The 21,369-nt window shown below is 41.7% G+C and overlaps 1 long non-coding RNA gene across 1 annotated transcript in view; it reads right to left on the bottom strand.

Annotated features, from left to right (window-relative positions):
* Positions 1 to 2,407: 2,407 nt before the first annotated feature.
* LOC133610337 (uncharacterized) overlaps positions 2,408 to 21,369 on the bottom strand; it is a 68,363-nt gene continuing 49,401 nt past the window's right edge. Inside the window, exons 2-3 of the long non-coding RNA XR_009815852.2 lie at positions 8,588 to 8,664; positions 2,408 to 3,025 (exon numbers count right to left, since the gene is read on the bottom strand). This is a non-coding gene — a long non-coding RNA (uncharacterized lncRNA). The remainder of the gene's footprint in view (positions 3,026 to 8,587; positions 8,665 to 21,369) is intronic.

Here is a 21,369-nt window from a genome sequence, read left to right on the forward strand (position 1 = left end):
TAAATGACATGGCGGGCCACTTTTAATGACGTGATGAGCACCACTAAATGACATGGCGGGCCATTTTAATGAGGTGACGAAGCACACTAAATGACATGGCGGGCCATTTTAATGATGTGACGAACCACACTAAATGATATGGCGGGCCACTTTTAATGACGTGATGAGCACCACTAAATGACATGGCGGGCCATTTTAATGAGGTGACGAACCACACTAAATGACATGGCGGACCACTTTACTGATGTGACGAACCACACTAAATGATATGGCGGGCCACTTTAATGACGTGACAAACCACCCTAAATGACATGGCAGACCACTTTACTGATGTGACGAACCACACTAAATGACATGGCGGGCCACTTTAATGACGTGACGAACCACACTAAATGACATGGCGGGCTACATTTAATTACATGATGAGCACCACTAAATTACATGGTGGGCCATTTTAATGAGGTGACGAACCACACTAAATGATATGGCAGGCCACTTTAATGACGTGACGAACCACAATAAATGACATGGCGGTCCACTTTACTGATGTGACGAACCACACTAAATGACATGGCGGGCCATTTTAATGACGTGACGAACCACACTAAATGACATGGCGGGCCACTTTTAATGACGTGATGAGCACCACTAAATGACATGGCGGGCCATTTTAATGAGGTGACGAAGCACACTAAATGACATGGCGGGCCATTTTAATGATGTGACGAACCACACTAAATGATATGGCGGGCCACTTTTAATGACGTGATGAGCACCACTAAATGACATGGCGGGCCATTTTAATGAGGTGACGAACCACACTAAATGACATGGCGGACCACTTTACTGATGTGACGAACCACACTAAATGATATGGCGGGCCACTTTAATGACGTGACAAACCACACTAAATGACATGGCGGGCCACTTTACTGACGTGACGAACCACATTAAATGATATGGCGGGCCACTTTACTGATGTGACGAACCACACTAAATGACATAGCGGGCCACTTTACTGACATGACAAACCACAATAAATGACATGGCGGGCCACTTTAATGACATGACGAACCACGCTAAATGACATGGCGGGCCACTTTAATGACGTGACGGATCACACAAAATTATATGGTGGGCCATTGAATGACATGGCGGGCCACTTTACTGACGTGACGAACCACACTAAATAACATGGCGGGCCACTTTACTGACATTACAAACCACAATAAATGACATGGCGGGCCACTTTACTGACATTACAAACCACAATAAATGATATGGCGGGCCACTTTAATGACATGACGGGCCATTTTAATGACGTGACGGATCACACAAAATTATATGGTGGGCCATTGAATGACATGGCGGGCCACTTTACTGACGTGACGAACCACAATAAATTATATGATGAACCACATTAAATCATATGGCGGGCCACTTTAAATGACGTGATGAACCCCACTAAATGACATGGTGGGCAATTTTAATGACGTGACGAACCACACTAAATGGCATGGCGGGCCACTTTAATGATGTGACAAACCACACTAAATGATATGGCGGGCCACTTTATTCACGTGACAAACCACACTAAATGACATGGCGGGCCTCTTTAGTGACGTGACGAACCACATTAAATGATATGGCGGGCCAATTAAATGACATGAAAAACCACTGTAAATGATATGGCGGGCCACTTTAATGACGTGACGGATCACATTAAATGATATGGCAGGCCACAATGACGTAACGGACCAATATAATTGACATGGCGGGTCACCTTAATGATGTGACAGACCACATTGAATGACACGACGGGCCACCTTAATGACGTGATGGCCCACGTTAAACAAAATAACGGTCCACATTGAATGACATGGCGGGCCAACTTAATGAGGTGACAGACCACATTGAATGACATGACGGCCCACGTTAAACAACATGAAGGACCACATTGAATGACATGACGGCCACTTTTAATAATGTAGCAGGCCACACTGAATGAATTTTTAATGACGTGACAGACCACCTTAAATGACATGGCAGGCCACTTTAATGAGGTGACGAACCACTATAAATTATATGGCTGGCTACATTAAATGACACACACTGAATGACATAGCGGGCCATTTTAATGACGTGACAGACCACATTAAATGATATGGCAGGCCACATTAATGAGGTGACGAACCACTATAAATTATATGGCTGGCTAGATTAAATGACACACACTGAATGACATAGGGGCCATTTTAATGACGTGACGGACCACCTTAAATGACATGGCAGGCCAAATTAATGATGTGACGAATCACTTTAAATTATATGGCTGGCTACATTAAATGACACACACTGAATGACATGACAGACCACCTTAAATGACATGACAGACCACCTCAAATGACATGGCAGGCCACATTAATGAGGTGACGGACCACCTTAAATGATGTGGCAGACCACATTGAATGACATGGTGGGCCACCTAAATGACGTGGCGGGCCAGATCTGGCCCCCGGGCTTAGAGTTTGACAGCAGTGCACTAGTCCACTGTGCGGCCAGCTTTGTAACCTCTAAAAGTAACTGTGTATGAAAAGTAGAAGAAAGTCAAAAAGCCAGAAAAAATAGTTAAGTTTGTTGTCTGCATACTTTTCAGCATCTCGACCTAAATGCACCTCTGATGCGAGGCGACAGATTTATCGAGAGCTTGTTTTTCTTTTTTTGTTGACTTTCCAATTGATTGCTTTGAGGTCAAACCTCGAAAGCTCAGAGAGGAATATTTCCTCCCAGCCTGCAGTCTGGAAATGCAGCACGACTAGCAATGAAATCCTGACAATGATGCTTGTTTGTTAGAATTTCCTTCAGGGTTGAGAAAGTACCATTAGGCCAGCTTGGCTCGGAGGTTCCTCCGAAATGTTCCCAGAACTGGAGGGATCCAGGTACCAATCCAGCTTTTGCCATCCTTGTCCTTGGGCAAGATACTGAATGTTTGTCACAGGAGATTCTTCATCTCAATGGGATTTTCCTGGATAAATGAAGGCAATCTTCAGAGAACATGTTCATATACATCAGGGGTGTCCAAAGTGCAGCTCGGGGGCCGGTTGCAGCCCGCAGACAGAGTTTTGTTGGCACTGAGTATATTGTTGTAGAAAAAAACAAATAACAGTAAAAATGTAAGAAGACAAAAATCGGAATGTGATAAGAAAAGGCTGAAATGTTCTAGTTAATAATAATAGACTTAGTCACCTATAACACAAAGCTGATACAAAGCTGTGTATTTTAATATATATTATATATGTTTTTAACCTTTATTCTTAAAATATATATATATATATATACAAATATATAAATATATATATAACCTATATAAATATAGGTTAGAGAAAAATAAATAAATATATATATATAAATAAATAAATAAATACATTTAAAAAAATAAATATATATATATCTATATATTTATATATATATATATATATATATTTTTTTTAATACACATATATATATATATATATATATATATATATATATATATATATATATATATATATATATATATATATATATATATATATCAATCAATCAATCAATCAATCAATGTTTATTTATATAGCCCAAAATCACAAGTGTCTCAAAGGGCTGCACAAACCACAACGACATCCTCGGTACAAAGCCCACATAAGGGCAAGGAAAAACTCACCCCAGTGGGACGTCGATGTGAATGACTATGAGAAACCTTGGAGAGGACCGCATATGTGGGAACCCCCCCCCCCCTCTAGGGGAGACCGAATATACACACACACACACCGTATTTTCTGGACTATAAGGCACACTTAAAATCTTTTTTTTTTCTCGAAACTCAACAGTGCGCCTTATAACCTCATAATGTACGGAATAATTCTGGTTTTGTTTACCGACCTCAAAGCTATATTGATATTTTTGATAAGTGTGACCAGTAGATGGCAGTCAAACATAAAAGATATATGTAGACTACAATATGACTCAAGTAAACAACACCAACATTTTATATGTTCCATTGAAAATGTAGAACATTACACACGGCGCTCAAAAATCTATCACGTTTTTAGTACGACTTTGGTAAGCTATGAAGCCGCACCGCTTGATGGATCGTCGGCGCATTAAACATACGAGTATTATTATGGTGTGTGTATAAGGTAAGACATTATCTGCCGTTTTGTTTCGCAATATTATGCAAAAGCAACTTTTTTTACCTTCTGGTACTTGCTGATCTGTATTTCGGATCTCCATAAGTCCTGAATAATTGTGCGCATCCGCCTTTGTAATCTGTGCCGACTCCGTAGTCGATAAGCTTCGTCTTTTTCTCTATCTTCTTGTTATGGGACATTCAAAACACAGAGGCTATTTCATCCCTACAAGCCTGTTTCGCAGGTTTTCCTGCTCTTCAGGGGATTTTTTTCGCATGTGAAAACATGCGAAACAGGCTTGTAGGGATATAATAGCCTCTGTGTTTTTTCCTGACCTAATGTATATTCCGCTCTACCACGGTATTGAGCACTGTATAACGGATGAACCACAGAAACCATGACTATATGTCACGGCGCATGCGGAACACCTCATGCCATCTGCAGCAAGCGCCGCCAGCAGCTCCGCTCAGAGCGCCCCGGAACACGCCACTGCTCGCTCTTCCCGCATCGTGGCCAGCGCACCCGGATCAGATGAGGACAGACGGGATAAAGACCAGCGGACCCGAAGATCCAGTGCCGGAACATAGTTCACTCCATGTAGTAAGCATCTCCTCGTATCTTCTCTCTGTGCTTTCCCTCTGCGCGTGTCTTATGTTCTCTGTGTCCCCCGCAGTGTTGCATCCGTATCCAGTGATCGAGCTGTGCGCCTCGACTTCCCTCCGGATTTTGGACTGCTTCCTTTGATCCTCAACCCCCGCTCACTAAATTTTTGTTTCATCTGACCACAAAACTTTCCTCCAGAAGGTCTTATCTTTGTCCATGTGATGTCAGATGAAACAACAATTGAGCTGTTTGGCCACAATACCCAGCAATATGTTTGGAGGAGAAAAGGCGAGGCCTTTAATCCCAGGAACACCAATTCCTACCGTCAAGCATGGTGGTGGTAGTATTATGCTCTGGGCCTGTTTTGCTGCCAATGGAACTGGTGCTTTAAATGGTGTTAGAATAATTGTATCTAAGTTATCACAAAACTTTGTGTTGCCAAGAGTTCCCGGCAAGAAGACAAAAGCTGTCTTTAATCCTACCAAGAAGAAGGCTTGTAAAACTCCACTTTGTAGGATTGGAAGCAACATGAAGGTGTTCTGTTTCTTTGATGTATTGTAATCAACAGAAAGATATTGTCAACAAAGCAAAGAGGAGCAGGACCTGACTCCCCTCCAGGGACCTCTTCTTTGAACTGTTTTACAACCTTTTCTTTGAACTGTTTGTGACAAAGGCGATGGCTGTTTACGACCCCCGTCCCTTAGAAACAGCTGTTGCCATGTAATCAGGGAAAGTCCAAACAAAAGAGGAGGCGTACAATCTTTCGTCAGAGCGTGGTGAGACTGTGCAAGGACTACAGTCCAGACGTCTCTCCTCAATGGAGCCAAATTTAATTCTGTCTCTGTTTAATTCCTTGCTTCTTGTCTTGTTTAATAGATGTCATCAATATTTGAACCTGACAAATGGGACAATGGAAAAAGGAGGATAACCTCCAAATTCTTCAGGACAACCTAAAATAATCAGCCCGGAGGTTGGGTCTTGGGGGCAGTTGGGTGTTCCAACAGGACAATGACCCCAAACACACGTCAAAAGTCGTAAAGGAATGGCTAAATCAGGCTAGAATTAAGGTTTTAGAATGGCCTTCCCAAAGTCTGTGCAGACAATGCTGAAGAAACAAGTCCGTCTCAGAAAACCAACAAACTTAGCTGAACTGCACCAATTTTGTCAAAAGGAGCGGTCAAAAATTCAACCAGAAGCTTGCCAGAAGCTTGTGGATGGCTACCAAAAGTGCCTTATTGCAGTGAAACTTGCCAAGGGACATGTAACCAAATATTAACATTGCTGTATGTATACTTTTGACCCAGCAGATTTGCTCACATTTTCAGTAGACCCATAATAAATTCATAAAAGAACCAAACTTCATGAATGTTTTTTGTGACCAACAAGTATGTGCTCCAATCACTCTATCACAAAAAAATAAGAGTTGTAGAAATTATTGGAAACTCAAGACAGCCATGACAATATGTTCATTGGTACTTTAACTTAACTTTACAAGTGTATGCAAACTTTTGATCAAGACTGTATATATAGATATTAAAATATATTAATATAATAGACATTGTCAGAATAATTGTATCTAAGTTATCACAAAACTTTGTGTTTCAATGAGTTCCCGGCGAGCAGACAAAAGCTGTCTTTGATCTTGCCAATCAAAAGACTTGTAAAACTCTACTGTGTAGGATGAGGAGCGACATGAGGGCGTCGGTTTCTTTGATGTATTGTAATACACAGGAAGATTTTGTCTTGACCCGAGATCTTCAAAGCGGAGAGGAAGCAGGACCTGACTCCCCTACAGGCACCTTTTCTTTGAACTGTTTTGTGACCAAAGGCAGCGGCTGTTTACGACCCTCCTTCCTTTAGAAACAGCTGTTGCCATGTAAACAGGGGAAAGTCCAAATAAAAGAGGCGTACAATCTTTCGTCAGAGCGTGGTGTGAGACTGTACAAGAGTACTATGGCGTCACATTAGTGCCAAAAATCCGAGCGCATAAAAACTGTTATCGCGCGTTGATTCTCCACTTCGTGCGCGCGCGCGACGCCATTTTGCGCGCGCGTGGTGCCTTTTTCCGCGCGCGCGGTGCCTTTCTGTGCGCGCGCGGTGCCTTTCTGCGCGCTCTCTGTGTACTCCTGGCATCTCTCCTCGCGCTGTCATGTTTCTTTTTGGCACTTTGGGGGCGGGTATGCTTAGACGGCCCCTTCTTTCTGATTGGCTGTGAGCATTTTTCATATGACCAATCATTCTCCAGTGTAGCAACGTTGTAGCCATCTTACCTCGGACATCTAGCCTCAATCATTACATTGATGTCAATGGTACATGTACTAATTAAATTACCATAACTTGCTCGATTTTCGACCAATTTACAAACACTTTGCCTTGTTACAAATCTTATTACATGTAGATATGACATAGGATGCTGTACCTGTTGAAATTACCTCTTTCGCTTTAATAAAAAAAAAGACTTAATTGTGCAACATAGTTGTGTAGGGTCAGTGTTAGTCAGTTATCTGATTATTTTAAACTGTTTCAGAATACATTATTAAAAGCTATTTTTAACATTTTAAAAACAAAATTCAAAGATTATTTCATAAATTTTATGGCTGAATCAAAAGAAATTCCATAAATTAGAAAACAAATGTTCAAGAAGAAGTGAAAATTTAAAATAATGTTATTGCTGGTGGACCAGTTCTGGCTGAAAGATGTGATTATGGTGTTTGTTGTCTTATTATTTATTTGGGTCACATTTTGTATTACCCTGTATTATGTTTATGTGGTATGAAATAACCTTCATCAGCGCGCAACATTTTTTTATCCACTTCTTCCTCCGTAAATCTTGATACATATTGACTGATGACCCGCCCTGCTATACTTCTGATTGGCTCTGAGCATTTTTCAGCATTTTTCGCCTGACCAATCAGAAAGAAGGGGCCGTCTAAGCATACCCGCCCCCAAAGTGCCAAAAAGAAACATGACAGCGCGAGGAGAGATGCCAGGAGTACACAGAGAGCGCGCAGAAAGGCGTCGCGCGCGCGCGCAGAAAGGCACCGCGCGCGCGCAAAAAGGCACCACGCACGCGCAAAATGGTGTCGCGCACGAAGTGGAGAATCAGCGCGCGATAACAGTTTTTATGCGCTCGGATTTTTGGCACTAATGTGACGCCATATAGTACAGCCTAGACGTTTCTCCTCAATTGAGCCAAATTTAATTATGTCTCTGTTTAATTCCTTGCTTCTTTGTCTGTTTAATAGATGTCATCAGTGCTTGAACCTGACATACACATTCACATTTACATGGCAGCTTGCTGTAACGTGTGGCCTATAATTATTACAGGCACATTGCGGATTGAAGTACCAGTCAATAATAAATCAATAAAATTGTTTTATTTTTTTCAAACGGTCCGGGAGGCACAAAACCGCAGTGGAGACGGTTCATTTTAATTATGCGCCATAAAATGTCGAAGCAAAAAAAATTAATAATTAAATAAAAATTCCAATGTTGCCTTCGTGGCTCTCTGTGCACACATTTACACTGCTTGTCAGCAATTCAAGCACCTGCTCCGCTGCGAAACGCTCATTAGCATTTCTCTAACGATGTGCACACAATCATGTACGAGTACTGTACGACACCGCGTTTGGCGCACAGTTCAGTCACTACATTGCATTCTGCTCGCTACTTTTTCCTTTCACGGCATTGCTTGTGATCACACTGTTGTGTTGAGGTGCAGACACCACATTAGTGCCCAATTAAGGTGTAAATTATGACAATAATCCAGTATACTAAACACTTAAATTCAGAATGAAGAAAGAGATAATAAGACATACCTGTTGACTCGAGAGTTGAGTGTTTTTTTTCACGGACTTGATAATCGGCAGTACGCAAGTGGGACGTGAAGCGACACCTGTAGCAAGTCACGAAACAAGAAATTAAAATGATGTCAAGACTAAAAACATGCAAATCTCGATACAACCCCTGGATCTCTTCTGAAAGTCTGCACACAGAAACACGATACTTTGGCAATGTCCCTTCAAGGTGGGTAGTGCATTAAATTAACCCTAATTAATTAATGAAGCTGTTGACGAACTGTCCACACCTTTGTCCTCATAAAGTTACTAAACTACGCATTTATTCAAACTAAACTCCAATACGTCGTAAATTGTTGGTTTATATTTGTTCTTCTTCGTCTTCTTCTTAAGCCCTGTCAGATATGAAAACATACACTATATTGCCAAAAGTATTTGGCCACCTGCCTTGACTCACATATGAACTTGAAGTGCCATCCCATTCCTAACCCATAGGGTTCACTATGATGTGGGTCCACCTTTTGCAGCTATTACAGCTTAAACTCTTCTGGGAAGGCTGTCCACAAGGTTGCGGAGTGTGTTTATAGGAATTTTCGACCATTCTTCCATAGGCGCATTGGTGAGGTCACACACTGATGTTGGTCGAGAAGGCCTGGCTCTCAGTCTTCGTTCTAATTCATCCCAAAGGTGTTCTATCGAGTTTAGGTCAGGACTCTGTGCAAGCCAGTCAAGTTCATCCACACCAGACTTTGTCATCCATGTCTTTATGGACCTTGCTTTGTGCACTGGTGCACAGTCATGTTGGAAGTCATGCTCCAAACTGTCCCCACAAGGTTGGGAGCATGGAATTGTCCAAAATGTTTTGGTAGCCTTGAGAATTCAAAGTTCCTTTCAGTGAAATAAAGGGGCCAAGCCCATCTCCTGAAAAACAACCGCGCACCATAATTCCTCCTCCACCAAACTTCACACTCGGCACAATGCAGTCCGAAATGTAGCGTTCTCCTGGCAACCTCCAAACCCAGACTCGTCCATCAGATTGCCAGATGGAAAAGCGTGATTCATCACTCCACAGAACGTGTCTCCACTGCTCTAGAGTCCAGTGGCGACGTGCTTTACACCACTGCATCCGTCGCTTTGCGTTGGACTTGGTGATGTATGGCTTAGATGCAGCTGCTCGGCCATGGAAACCAATTCCATGAAACTCTCTACGTGCTGTACGTGGGCTAATTTGAAGGTCACATGAAGTTTGGAGCTCTGTAGCAACTGACTGTGCAGAAAGTCTTTGCACTATGCGCTTCAGCATCCACTGACACCTCTCTGTCAGTTTACGTGGCCTACCACTTCGTGGCTGAGTTGCTGTTGTTCCCAAACTCTTCCATTTTCTTATAATAAAGCCGACAGTTGACTTTGGACTATTTAGGGGCGAGGAAAATTCACGACTGGATTTGTTGCACAGGTGGCATCCTATGACAGTTCCACGCTGGAAATCACAGAGCGGCCCATTCTTTCACAAATGTTTGTAGAAACAGTCTCCATGCCTAAGTGCTTGATTTTACACACCTGTGACCGGGCCAAGTGATTAGGACACCCGATTCTGATCATTTGGATGGGTGGCCAAATACTTTTGGCAATATAGTGTGTATTTGTGTACATTTTTCAATGTATCCCATTCCTAACCCATAGGGTTCAATATGATGTCGGTCCACCTTTTGCAGCTATTACAGCTTCAACTCTTCTGGGAAGGCTGTCCACAAGGTTGCGGAGTGCGTTTATAGGAATTTTCCACCATTCTTCCAAAAGCGCATTGGTGAGGTCACACTCTGATGTTGGTCGGCTCTCAGTCTCCGTTCTAATTCATCCCAGAGGTGTTCTATCGGGTTCAGGTCAGGACTCTGTGCAGGCCAGTCAAGTTCTTCCACACCAGACTCTGTCATCCATGTCTTTATGGACCTCGTCATGTTGGAAGAGGACGGGGCCCGTTCCAAAATGTTTTGGTATCCTGGAGCATTCAAAGTTCCTTTCACTAGAACTAAGGGGCCAAGCCCAGCTCCTGAAAAACAACCCCACACCATAATTCTGATCATTTGGATGGGTGGCCAAATACTTTTGGCAATATAGTGCATTTGGAGAGAATTATTGACAATGAAAGTCATTTCTGTTCTTAAATGAATTAAATAAATAAAACTCTGGGCTGCAGCAAAAACGGAACTTTTCTTAAGCAGGGCAAAAACACAGTATTTATTAATATTCAATATGCTAATGTTAGCATGCTAACATTAAAGTGCTAACTTTAAAAAAATGTTTGAATGGCCTCATAAAAACTGATGCAAAGTTAATTTACATACAATGTGCTAAAATAAAATAAAAATCTAACTAAATTAGTAATAAATAATAAGAAATGTCAGTAACTGTCAACTGTCAATAAAATTAATGTGCAAATGAAAATACAGCTTCACCCTTTTTGTCATATTTTTTTGCGCTGAAAACTCTTCTCTATGACGTTAGCTTTGGACTTTGTTTGATATTGTCATTACTGACACAAGTAGTGGGAAAGTGTATTACAACTAAGAACCACTGCGGCCCTATGGACAATAGTGTCTGCAAATTTTTTGGCGGCCCTCTAGGGGGCGCTCTTGGCCCACCCTATGGTAAAAGGGGAACATTATCACAATTTCAGAAGGGTTAAAACCATTAAAAATCAGTTCCCAGTGGCTTATTTTATTTTTCGAAGTTTTTTTCAAAATTTTGCCCATCACGCAATATCCCTAAAAAAAAGCTTCAAAGTGCCTGATTTTAACCATCGTTATATACACCCGTCCATTTTCCTGTGACGTCACATAGTGATGCCGATACAAACAAACATGGCGGATAGAACATCAAGTTTATAGCGACATTAGCTCGGATTCAGACTCGGATTTCAGCGGCTTAAGCGATTCAACAGATTACGCGTGTATTGAAACGGATGGTTGTAGTGTGGAGGCAGGTAGCGAAAACTAAATTGAAGAAGAAACTGAAGCTATTGAGCCATATCGGTTTGAACCGTATGCAAGCGAAACCGACGCAAATGACACGACAGCCAGCGACACGGGAGAAAGCGAGGACGAATTCGGCGATCGCCTTCTAACCAACGATTGGTATGTGTTTGTTTGGCATTAAAGGAAACTAACAACTATGAACTAGGTTTACAGCATATGAAATACATTTGGCAACAACATGCACTTTGAGAGTGCAGACAGCCCAGTTTTCATCAATTAATATATTCTGTAGACATACCCTCATCCGCGCTCTTTTCCTGAAAGCTGATCCGTCCAGTCCAGTTGGAAATGCATCTGCTTTGAGTGTCGCAGGATATCCACACATTCTTGCCATCTCTGTCGTAGCATAGCTTTCGTCGGTAAAGTGTGCGGAACAAACGTCCAATTTCTTGCCACTTTCGCATCTTTGGGCCACTGGTGCAACTTGAATCCGTCCCTGTTCGTGTTGTTACACCCTCCGACAACACACCGACGAGGCATGATGTCTCCAAGGTACGGAAAACAGTCGAAAAAACGGAAAATAAGAGAGCTGATTTGACTCGGTGTTTGTAATGTGTTTGAGAAACGTCACGTGACGTCATCGCTCCGAGAGCGAATAATAGAAAGGCGTTTAATTCGCCAAAATTCACCCATTTAGAGTTCGGAAATCGGTTAAAAAAAAAAAAGGTATTTTTTTCTGCAAAATCAAGGTATATATTGACGCTTACATAGGTCTGGTGATAATGTTCCCCTTTTAAGAAACACTGATTTATAGGGTCTATATCGCACAACCCTACTGTACAAGTAGAAAAGTACAAAAATAGGTCATATTAGCTTTACTACGAGTACTGTTATTTGGTAGACTTGTCTGCACTAGGGCTGCAACAACTAATCGATTAAATCGATTATAAAATAGTCGGCGATTAATTTAGTCATCAATTCGTTGGATCTATGCTATGCGCATGCACAGAGGCTACTTTTTTTTTTTTTTTTTATAAACCTTTATTTATAAACTGCAACATTTACAAACAGCTGAAAAACAATAATCAAAATAAGTATGGTTCCAGTATGCTGTTTTTTTTCCAATAAAATACCGGAAAGGATAGAAATGTAGTTTGTCTCTTTTATCCGATTAATAATCAATTAATCGAAGTAATAATCGACAGATTAATCGATGATCAAATTAGTTGTTCGTTGCAGCCCTCGTCTGCACACAATAATATTTTACCTACAGGAGGATATTTGTCAATATAACCAAGGCAGGGCATTTGATCAGACTTGTTTTGATTCTTTCCTGTGTAAGGTTATGCGTCAGTGACTAAGCTTTTGGCAGAGTGACTGTGAGTTTATGGTGATTTAAGTATTTATGCCAACGTTCCGCGTCCTCTGGTGTGCAACTGACCATAATCAAAGCATGCACTGCAGCGCACTAAACGGCCCCGGAAGGTCGTGCCGCACGGACCTTTGCCAGGGGTCGAGCCTCGTTGGCCGCGGCTTTTTTGTTTACGTATGTCGCTGCCGGTCCGAGGCGCCATCTGTGCACATCGGAGACTTCACGCTCCTGCCAGGGTAGGCGAGCGGAGCGTGGTCACGTGATCAACTTAATGCTGGATCGCGAAATGGTTGCCCATGTCTGGTAGTCGTTTTTTTTTTTTTTTTATCTTGGCCACAACTCAATTTTTTAATTAGGCTGTTGAAACATTTGGGATGCTTCCTGCGGGAGGAGGCATCCACCTGTGAGCGATGACTCAATTATCTGTTTGTGAGACGCTTGTAAACGACACTGGGAATTATTCCGCTTCGCTCCGAGTGGAACTCAAAATCAGACGCCAAATAAACAGTCGGAGTGACATTTATAATGTCACGGCTCTGGTGCAGATGTTTTCCCACTATCTCGCTATGGCGTTTTATCAAATTATAATCGACAATTTACGGGTGTCGCGCTTCTACTCCCTATGTCTGACATTAAAGGGGAACATTATCACCAGACCTATGTAAGCGTCAATATATACCTTGATGTTGCAGAAAAAAGACCATATATTTTTTTAACCGATTTCCGAACTCTAAATGGGTGAATTTTGGCGAATTAAACGCCTTTCTAATATTCGCTCTCGGAGCGATGACGTCACAACGTGGCGTCACATCGGGAAGCAATCCACCATTTTCTCAAACACAGAGTCAAATCAGCTCTGTTATTTTCCGTTTTTTCGACTGTTTTCCGTACCTTGGAGACATCATGCCTCGTAGGTGTGTTGTCGGAGGGTGTAACAACACGAACAGGGACGGATTCAAGTTGCACCAGTGGCCCAAAGATGCGAAAGTGGCAAGAAATTGGACGTTTGTTCCGCACACTTTACCGACGAAAGCTATGCTACGACAGAGATGGCAAGAATGTGTGGATATCCTGCGACATTCAAAGCAGATGCATTTCCAACGATAAAGTCAAAGAAATCTGCCGCCAGACCCCCATTGAATCTGCCGGAGTGTGTGAGCAATTCAGGGACAAAGGACCTCGGTAGCACAGCAAGCAATGGCGGCAGTTTGTTCCCGCAGACGAGCGAGCTAAACCCCCTATCGACCCTAGCTTCCCTGGCCTGCTGATATCAACTCCAAAACTGGACAGATCAGCTTTCAGGAAAAGAGCGCAGATGAGGGTATGTCTACAGAATATATTAATTGATGAAAATTGGGCTGTCTGCACTCTCAAAGTGCATGTTGTCGCCAAATGTATTTCATATGCTGTAAACCTAGTTTATAGTTGTTAGTTTCCTTTAATGCCTAACAAACACATACCAATCGTTGGTTAGAAGGCGATCACCGAATTCGTCCTCGCTTTCTCCCGTGTCGCTGGCTGTCGTGTCGTTTTCGTCGGTTTCGCTTGCATACGGTTCAAACCGATATGGCTCAATAGCTTCAGTTTCTTCTTCAATTTCGTTTTCGCTACCTGCCTCCACACTACAACCATCCGTTTCAATACATTCGTAATCTGTTGAATCGCTTAAGCCGCTGAACTCCGAGTCTGAATCCGAGCTAATGTCGCTATAGCTTGCTGTTCTTTCAGCCATGTTTGTTTGTGTTGGCTTCACTGTGTGACGTCACAGGAAAATGGACGTATATATAACGATGGTTAAAATCAGGCTCTTTGAAGCTTTTTTTAGGGATATTGCGTGATGGGTAAAATTTTGAAAAAAACTTCGAAAAATATAATAAGCCACTGGGAACTGATTTTTAATGGTTTTAACCATTCTGAAATTGTGATAATGTTCCCCTTTAAAAGATTACAGTTGGTACAAAATGCAGCTGCAAGACTTTTGACAAGAACAAGAAAGTTTGATCATATTACACCTATACTGTGTATACCTATATAAATATATACTAGGGCTGTAACGGTACGTGTATTTGTATTGAACCGTTTCGGTACGGGGGTTGCGGTTCGGTTCTGTTCGGAGGTGTACCGAACAAGTTTCCACACGAACATATCAAGCTGTGTTGAAGCAGCGAAAAAAGGACATTATGTTAAATGAAGAGTTTCTGTCTGATAGTTGATATCAGAGACATCCCTGAACTCCATGGTGTTCAGGGATGAATAGTCTCTCCTATTGCTATTGTACTATTTTTTCAGCTATAGTTACATTAATCATTAGTAATGGAGCAGCCTAGTTTTGAATGGCAGGGTCCCTGCTATCACATGTTGATAAAAATATAACATTTACATAATAAAAATCAACTACAGACTTCCCAAATGCTGTAATAAATTAAGCATAACGAGTTGACTTGAAACTGTTTAATGTTGCACTTTTTATATGTAGAAGAAACGTTTGGTAATTTTATTTTAATCTGAGCAACAATTTGAGGCAGTTTCATGTGGATTAACGTGGGCAGAATTATTATAGTGTTCCCAATGTTAAAAGGATAAAGCCATTGTTTACAAATTTGGTACATACCTGTAAATAACCAAAACATTTATATTTTGTTGTTTTCTTACAGTACCGAAAATGAACCGAACCGTGACCTCTAAACCGAGGTACGCCCCTAATATATACCTATATATATATATATATATATATATATATATATATATATATACCTATACTGGCTCACCTGCATTGGCTTCCTGTGCACTTAAGATGCGATTGCTATTACTTTTATCATCATATTTGCTGATGTTGCTCTATTGTTGTTGTTGTTGTTGTTGTTTGCTGTTGTTGTTTTTGTCTCTCTGTCTAATCCCCCTCTTGTCCCCACAATTTCCCCCTCTGTCTTCTTTTTTTTTTCTCTTTCTATCCCCTCCTGCTCCGGCCCGGCTGCACTAAATGATAATATAAATACATTTAATAAAGTCAAATACAAATAAGGCAACAAGAGAAGTATCCTACACTTCTCTTTTGTAAAGTAAATCTGAACAGCCGACATGGGCATCTACATCAACTATATGATTTGCCTGAGAAGCTGGACAGGACACAAAAAAAAAAAAGAAAAAGAAAGAAAAAAAAAAAAAAAAAAAAGATGAGATTTTAAGGTTTTATTACTTACGTATAAAATACTACACGGTCTAGCTCCATCCTGTCTTGCCGATTGTATTGTACCATATGTCCCGGCAAGAAATCTGCGTTCAAAGAACTCAGACTTACAGGTAAAAGCCAGTAAATTAGAATATTTTTAAAAACTTGATTTATTTCAGTAATTGCATTCAAAAGGTGTAACTTGTACATTATATTTATTCATTGCACACAGACTGATGCATTCAAATGTTTATTTCATTTAATTTTGATGATTTGAAGTGGCAACAAATGAAAATCCAAAATTCCGTGTGTCACAAAATTAGAATATTACTTAAGGCTAATACAAAAAAGGGATTTTTAGAAATGTTGGCCAACTGAAAAGTATGAAAATGAAAAATATGAGCATGTACAATACTCAATACTTGGTTGGAGCTCCTTTTGCCTCAATTACTGCGTTAATGCGGCGTGGCATGGAGTCGATGAGTTTCTGGCACTGCTCAGGTGTTATGAGAGCCCAGGTTGCTCTGATAGTGGCCTTCAACTCTTCTGCGTTTTTGGGTCTGGCATTCTGCATCTTCCTTTTCACAATACCCCACAGATTTTCTATGGGGCTAAGGTCAGGGGAGTTGGCGGGCCAATTTAGAACAGAAATACCATGGTCCGTAAACCAGGCACGGGTAGATTTTGCGCTGTGTGCAGGCGCCAAGTCCTGTTGGAACTTGAAATCTCCATCTCCATAGAGCAGGTCAGCAGCAGGAAGCATGAAGTGCTCTAAAACTTGCTGGTAGACGGCTGCGTTGACCCTGGATCTCAGGAAACAGAGTGGACCGACACCAGCAGATGACATGGCACCCCAAACCATCACTGATGGTGGAAACTTTACACTAGACTTCAGGCAACGTGGATCCTGTGCCTCTCCTGTCTTCCTCCAGACTCTGGGACCTCGATTTCCAAAGGAAATGCAAAATTTGCATGGTTGGGTGATGGTTTGGGGTGCCATGTCATCTGCTGGTGTCGGTCCACTCTGTTTCCTGAGATCCAGGGTCAACGCAGCCGTCTACCAGCAAGTTTTAGAGCACTTCATGCTTCCTGCTGCTGACCTGCTCTATGGAGATGGAGATTTCAAGTTCCAACAGGACTTGGCGCCTGCACACAGCGCAAAATCTACCCGTGCCTGGTTTACGGACCATGGTATTTCTGTTCTAAATTGGCCCGCCAACTCCCCTGACCTTAGCCCCATAGAAAATCTGTGGGGTATTGTGAAAAGGAAGATGCAGAATGCCAGACCCAAAAACGCAGAAGAGTTGAAGGCCACTATCAGAGCAACCTGGGCTCTCATAACACCTGAGCAGTGCCAGAAACTCATCGACTCCATGCCACGCCGCATTAACGCAGTAATTGAGGCAAAAGGAGCTCCAACCAAGTATTGAGTATTGTACATGCTCATATTTTTCATTTTCATACTTTTCAGTTGGCCAACAATTCTAAAAATCCCTTTTTTGTATTAGCCTTACACAATATTCTAATTTTGTGACACACGGAATTTTGGATTTTCATTTGTTGCCACTTCAAATCATCAAAATTAAATGAAATAAACATTTGAATGCATCAGTCTGTGTGCAATGAATAAATATAATGTACAAGTTACACCTTTTGAATGCAATTACTGAAATAAATCAAGTTTTTCAAAATATTCTAATTTACTGGCTTTTACCTGTATTAGTGATTCCTAAAGTCCAAAAAAAGTCTGCGGGCTATAGAGCGTTTTCTATTCGGGCTCCAGTACTCTGGAATGCCTTCCCGGTAACAGTTAGAGATGCTACCTCAGTAGAAGCATTTAAGTCCCATCTTAAAACTCATTTGTATACACTAGCCTTTAAATAGACTGCCCTTTTAGACCAGTTGATCTGCCGTCTCTTTTCTGCTCTGCCCCCCTCTCAAGCGTGAAGAGGTTATCAGGTGACAACAGATGACGCGCTAGCTGTTCAAAGTCGGGACCCGGGACTCATCTGTGCATCATTTGATGACATATCTGCGCTGCTGACCTGTCTCCACTCAAGATGATCCCCTGCTGGCCCCACTATGGACTGGACTCTCACACTATTAACTAGATTGAACTCTGTAGAATTTGCACCCGACTTGCTGACAATAATCTATCCATACACTTAGGTCAAACGGAATCCATCCTATTTGGGTCCCAAATCAACCTCAAGAAAGTCAGTGACTTCCCTATTAAAGTGGGTGACATTGTTATCACCAGGAAAGATGAGGTCACCACCTAGGTTCCATTCTAGAGGCTAATCTTTCCTGTGATAAAATGGCAACCAAGGTAATCAAAAAGGTCAACCAACGAACGAGATTTCTATATAGAATCTCCTCTCTGGTCAACAAAAGCACCATGAAGATTCGAGCGGGAACTCTCATTCAACCCTTTTTCCTGGTACCCCAGCACCTCCAAAACCCTCAAATCAAGACTCCAAACATCCTAGAACAAGCTAGTCAGGTTACTTCTTAGGGATGTCCCGATCCGATATTTGGATCGGATCGGCTGCCGATATTTGCCAAAAATTGCGTATCGGCAAAGCATGGGAAAATACCGATCCAGATCCAGTTTAAAAAAAAACTCCGGTCCGTGTTTTCCAACACACCGATTTAAATAATACATTCCACTTTTCTGCTGCTCCCTAATTTCCGTTCCGCATTTTCCAGCACACCTTCAACACATCCACAGGTCTGTGAATTCTCACGCAGTTGCTTTTAGCTGCTGGCATTACACGACAGGCTCTTCTCACTCTTTCCTGTGTCTCCCTCTCACAGACAGCAAGCGCACCTTCTTACACACGTCACATACTGTCACGACATACGTCACATACTGTCACGTCATACGTCACATACGTATACGTCCTCTCCCAGCAGAGAGGTAGCAGCATGGCTAACGTTAGCTGTGATGCTAGCGCAGCCGTGCGAGCAACGCTCCCTCTAAGGTGCTCGCCTGTGCAATTGCGCACTGTTTAAGTGTCCTCTGCGCACAGCAAATCTATGCCACGCACAAAATCAAATAAAAAAATAAGCGCATAACAATTTTCGACACACGGACACGACAGAGAAAACAGTTTTCGTCATCATTGTTCAAATATTGTGACGTCTGTCGAGACGCTTATCTCCATTCGGTGCCACACGTCCACACCATCAAAATGCAGAGGCAAAAATTTCCACATCAACACCGTATGAAAACATTTGTGATTTTTTTAGTTGTGATTTCCTTCTCTGCATGAAAGTTTAAAAGTAGCATATATTAATGCAGTATGAAGAAGAATGTTTTAATGTAGACATGCAAGCCTTGAAAGAAAATTTTGAAAATCAAGACTACATTTCCTGCAAATGGGTGCATTTCTACCCTATGTTTTAACTTTAGATTTATTCTCATATCAAACTCTTTTGGCTGTCTTTTTGACACTGACATCCGGCGCCCCCCTCCACACCCTGGATTATAAATAATGTAAATAATTCACTGTGATTATCTTGTGTGATGACTGTATTATGATGATAGTTTATATCTGATAGTATATATCTGTATCATGAATCAATTTAAGTGGACCCCGACTTAAACAAGTTGAAAAACTTATTGGGGTGTTACCATTTAGTGGTCAATTGTACGGAATATGTACTTCACTGTGCAACCTACTAATAAAAGTCTCAATCAATCAATCAAAACACATAGAATCATCATACTGCTGTGATTTTATGCATCAAGTGTTCATTCAAGGCTAAGGCAAAATTGTGCTTAATCGTTAATCGTTGCTCCGGCTTCCTCCCACCTCCAAAGACATGCGCCTGGGGATAAGTTGATTGGCAACACTAAAAATTGGCCCTAGTGTGTGAATGTGAGTGTGAATGTTGTCTGTCTATCTGTGTTGGCCCTGCGATGAGGTGGCGACTTGTCCAGGGTGTACCCCCGTCTTCCGCCCGAATGCAGCTGAGATAGGCTCCAGCACCCCCCCGCGACTCCAAAAGGGACAAGCGGTAGAAAATGGATGGATGAGGTATTTTGAGTTTCCCTTTTCTCCTCTTAAGCAGAGTTAATTTTTGTTTGTAAAGTTTTCAAGTCAGTTTACTTTTACCGTCTCTTCTTTTCCTCACTTTTGAGTGCCCTTTTGTTAATTATTTCTCTAGATAAAAATCAGTGTAGAAGCTTTATAGCCCATTGTTTTTCCCTCCTTTTGGAGCGTATTTTGTTGTTCAAAGTTAATAGTTATATTCCTTGTTAGTGTAGTTAGAGAGAGATATTTTTGTTTCCTCCTTTTTGGAGTGATTTTCGGTTTGTTTACATTTTGTGAAACCTTTTTCGCCTACTTAAAGTTTATAGTCGTTGTTGTATTGCTCTGACTCAAGAGGTGAAAAGTGAACTTTTCAAAATAAAAGCCTGCCGGATTATTCCCCACCTCTGCATCTGAGTCCTATTTTTGACCAAGTCCTGACAGAAATATGCTGATAGCAACCCGACCTAACCTAAAAAAAAAAACTCCACCCCCTCCACATCTCACCTCCCGGATTGTAAATAATTCAATGTACATACTCTGATGATTAACTTGTATGATGACTGTATTGTGCTGATAGTATATATTTGTACCATGAATTGATTAACCTGGACCCTGACTTAAACAAGTTGAAAAACGTATTCGGGTGTTACCATTTAGTGGTCAATTGTACGGAATATGTACTGTACTGTGCAATCCACTAATAAAAGTTTCAATCAATAAATCAATCAATCAAAGATCCACTCAACATCCATTTCCCCGGTACCCTCCGAGGTTTCTCATTGTCATCCCATTGGGTTGAGTTTTTTTCTTGCCCTGATGTGGTATCTGGACACTGTCCGAGTTAGTGGGCGGCCGAGAGTGGAGTCGGCAATTGCTTTGTTGGGTCTGTTCCTCCCTCTGGCCAGGCTTCTGTCTCTGGCCATGCTCCCTCCACCCCAGCAGACGATGGCGTGGAACACCGCAGAGGCCACCAGTGTATGTTTTTTTTGTTCTTGTTTTTACTTTTGTGGCTGTATGTAGAAGTGGCTGGTTGCATCAGCTCTACTCTTTTAATGTCTTTAATGTCCTTTGTGTTCTTTGAAGTGTGATGTTTCCCTCTTACACACATGTAAGAGGGATGTGTGCTATGGCTATGAGTTGTTTTTTCCCTTGGCCTCAGTCTGGACCCCCTCTCCAGGGCCCAGGCCTAGACAGATTTTTTCTCACCCTCCATTGTTTACCTGTATTTCACTTTCCCAGGCCAGCCG

Source organism: Nerophis lumbriciformis, linkage group LG11 (assembly GCF_033978685.3).
Source record: "Nerophis lumbriciformis linkage group LG11, RoL_Nlum_v2.1, whole genome shotgun sequence".
NCBI classification, from domain to species: Eukaryota; Metazoa; Chordata; class Actinopteri; order Syngnathiformes; family Syngnathidae; genus Nerophis; species Nerophis lumbriciformis.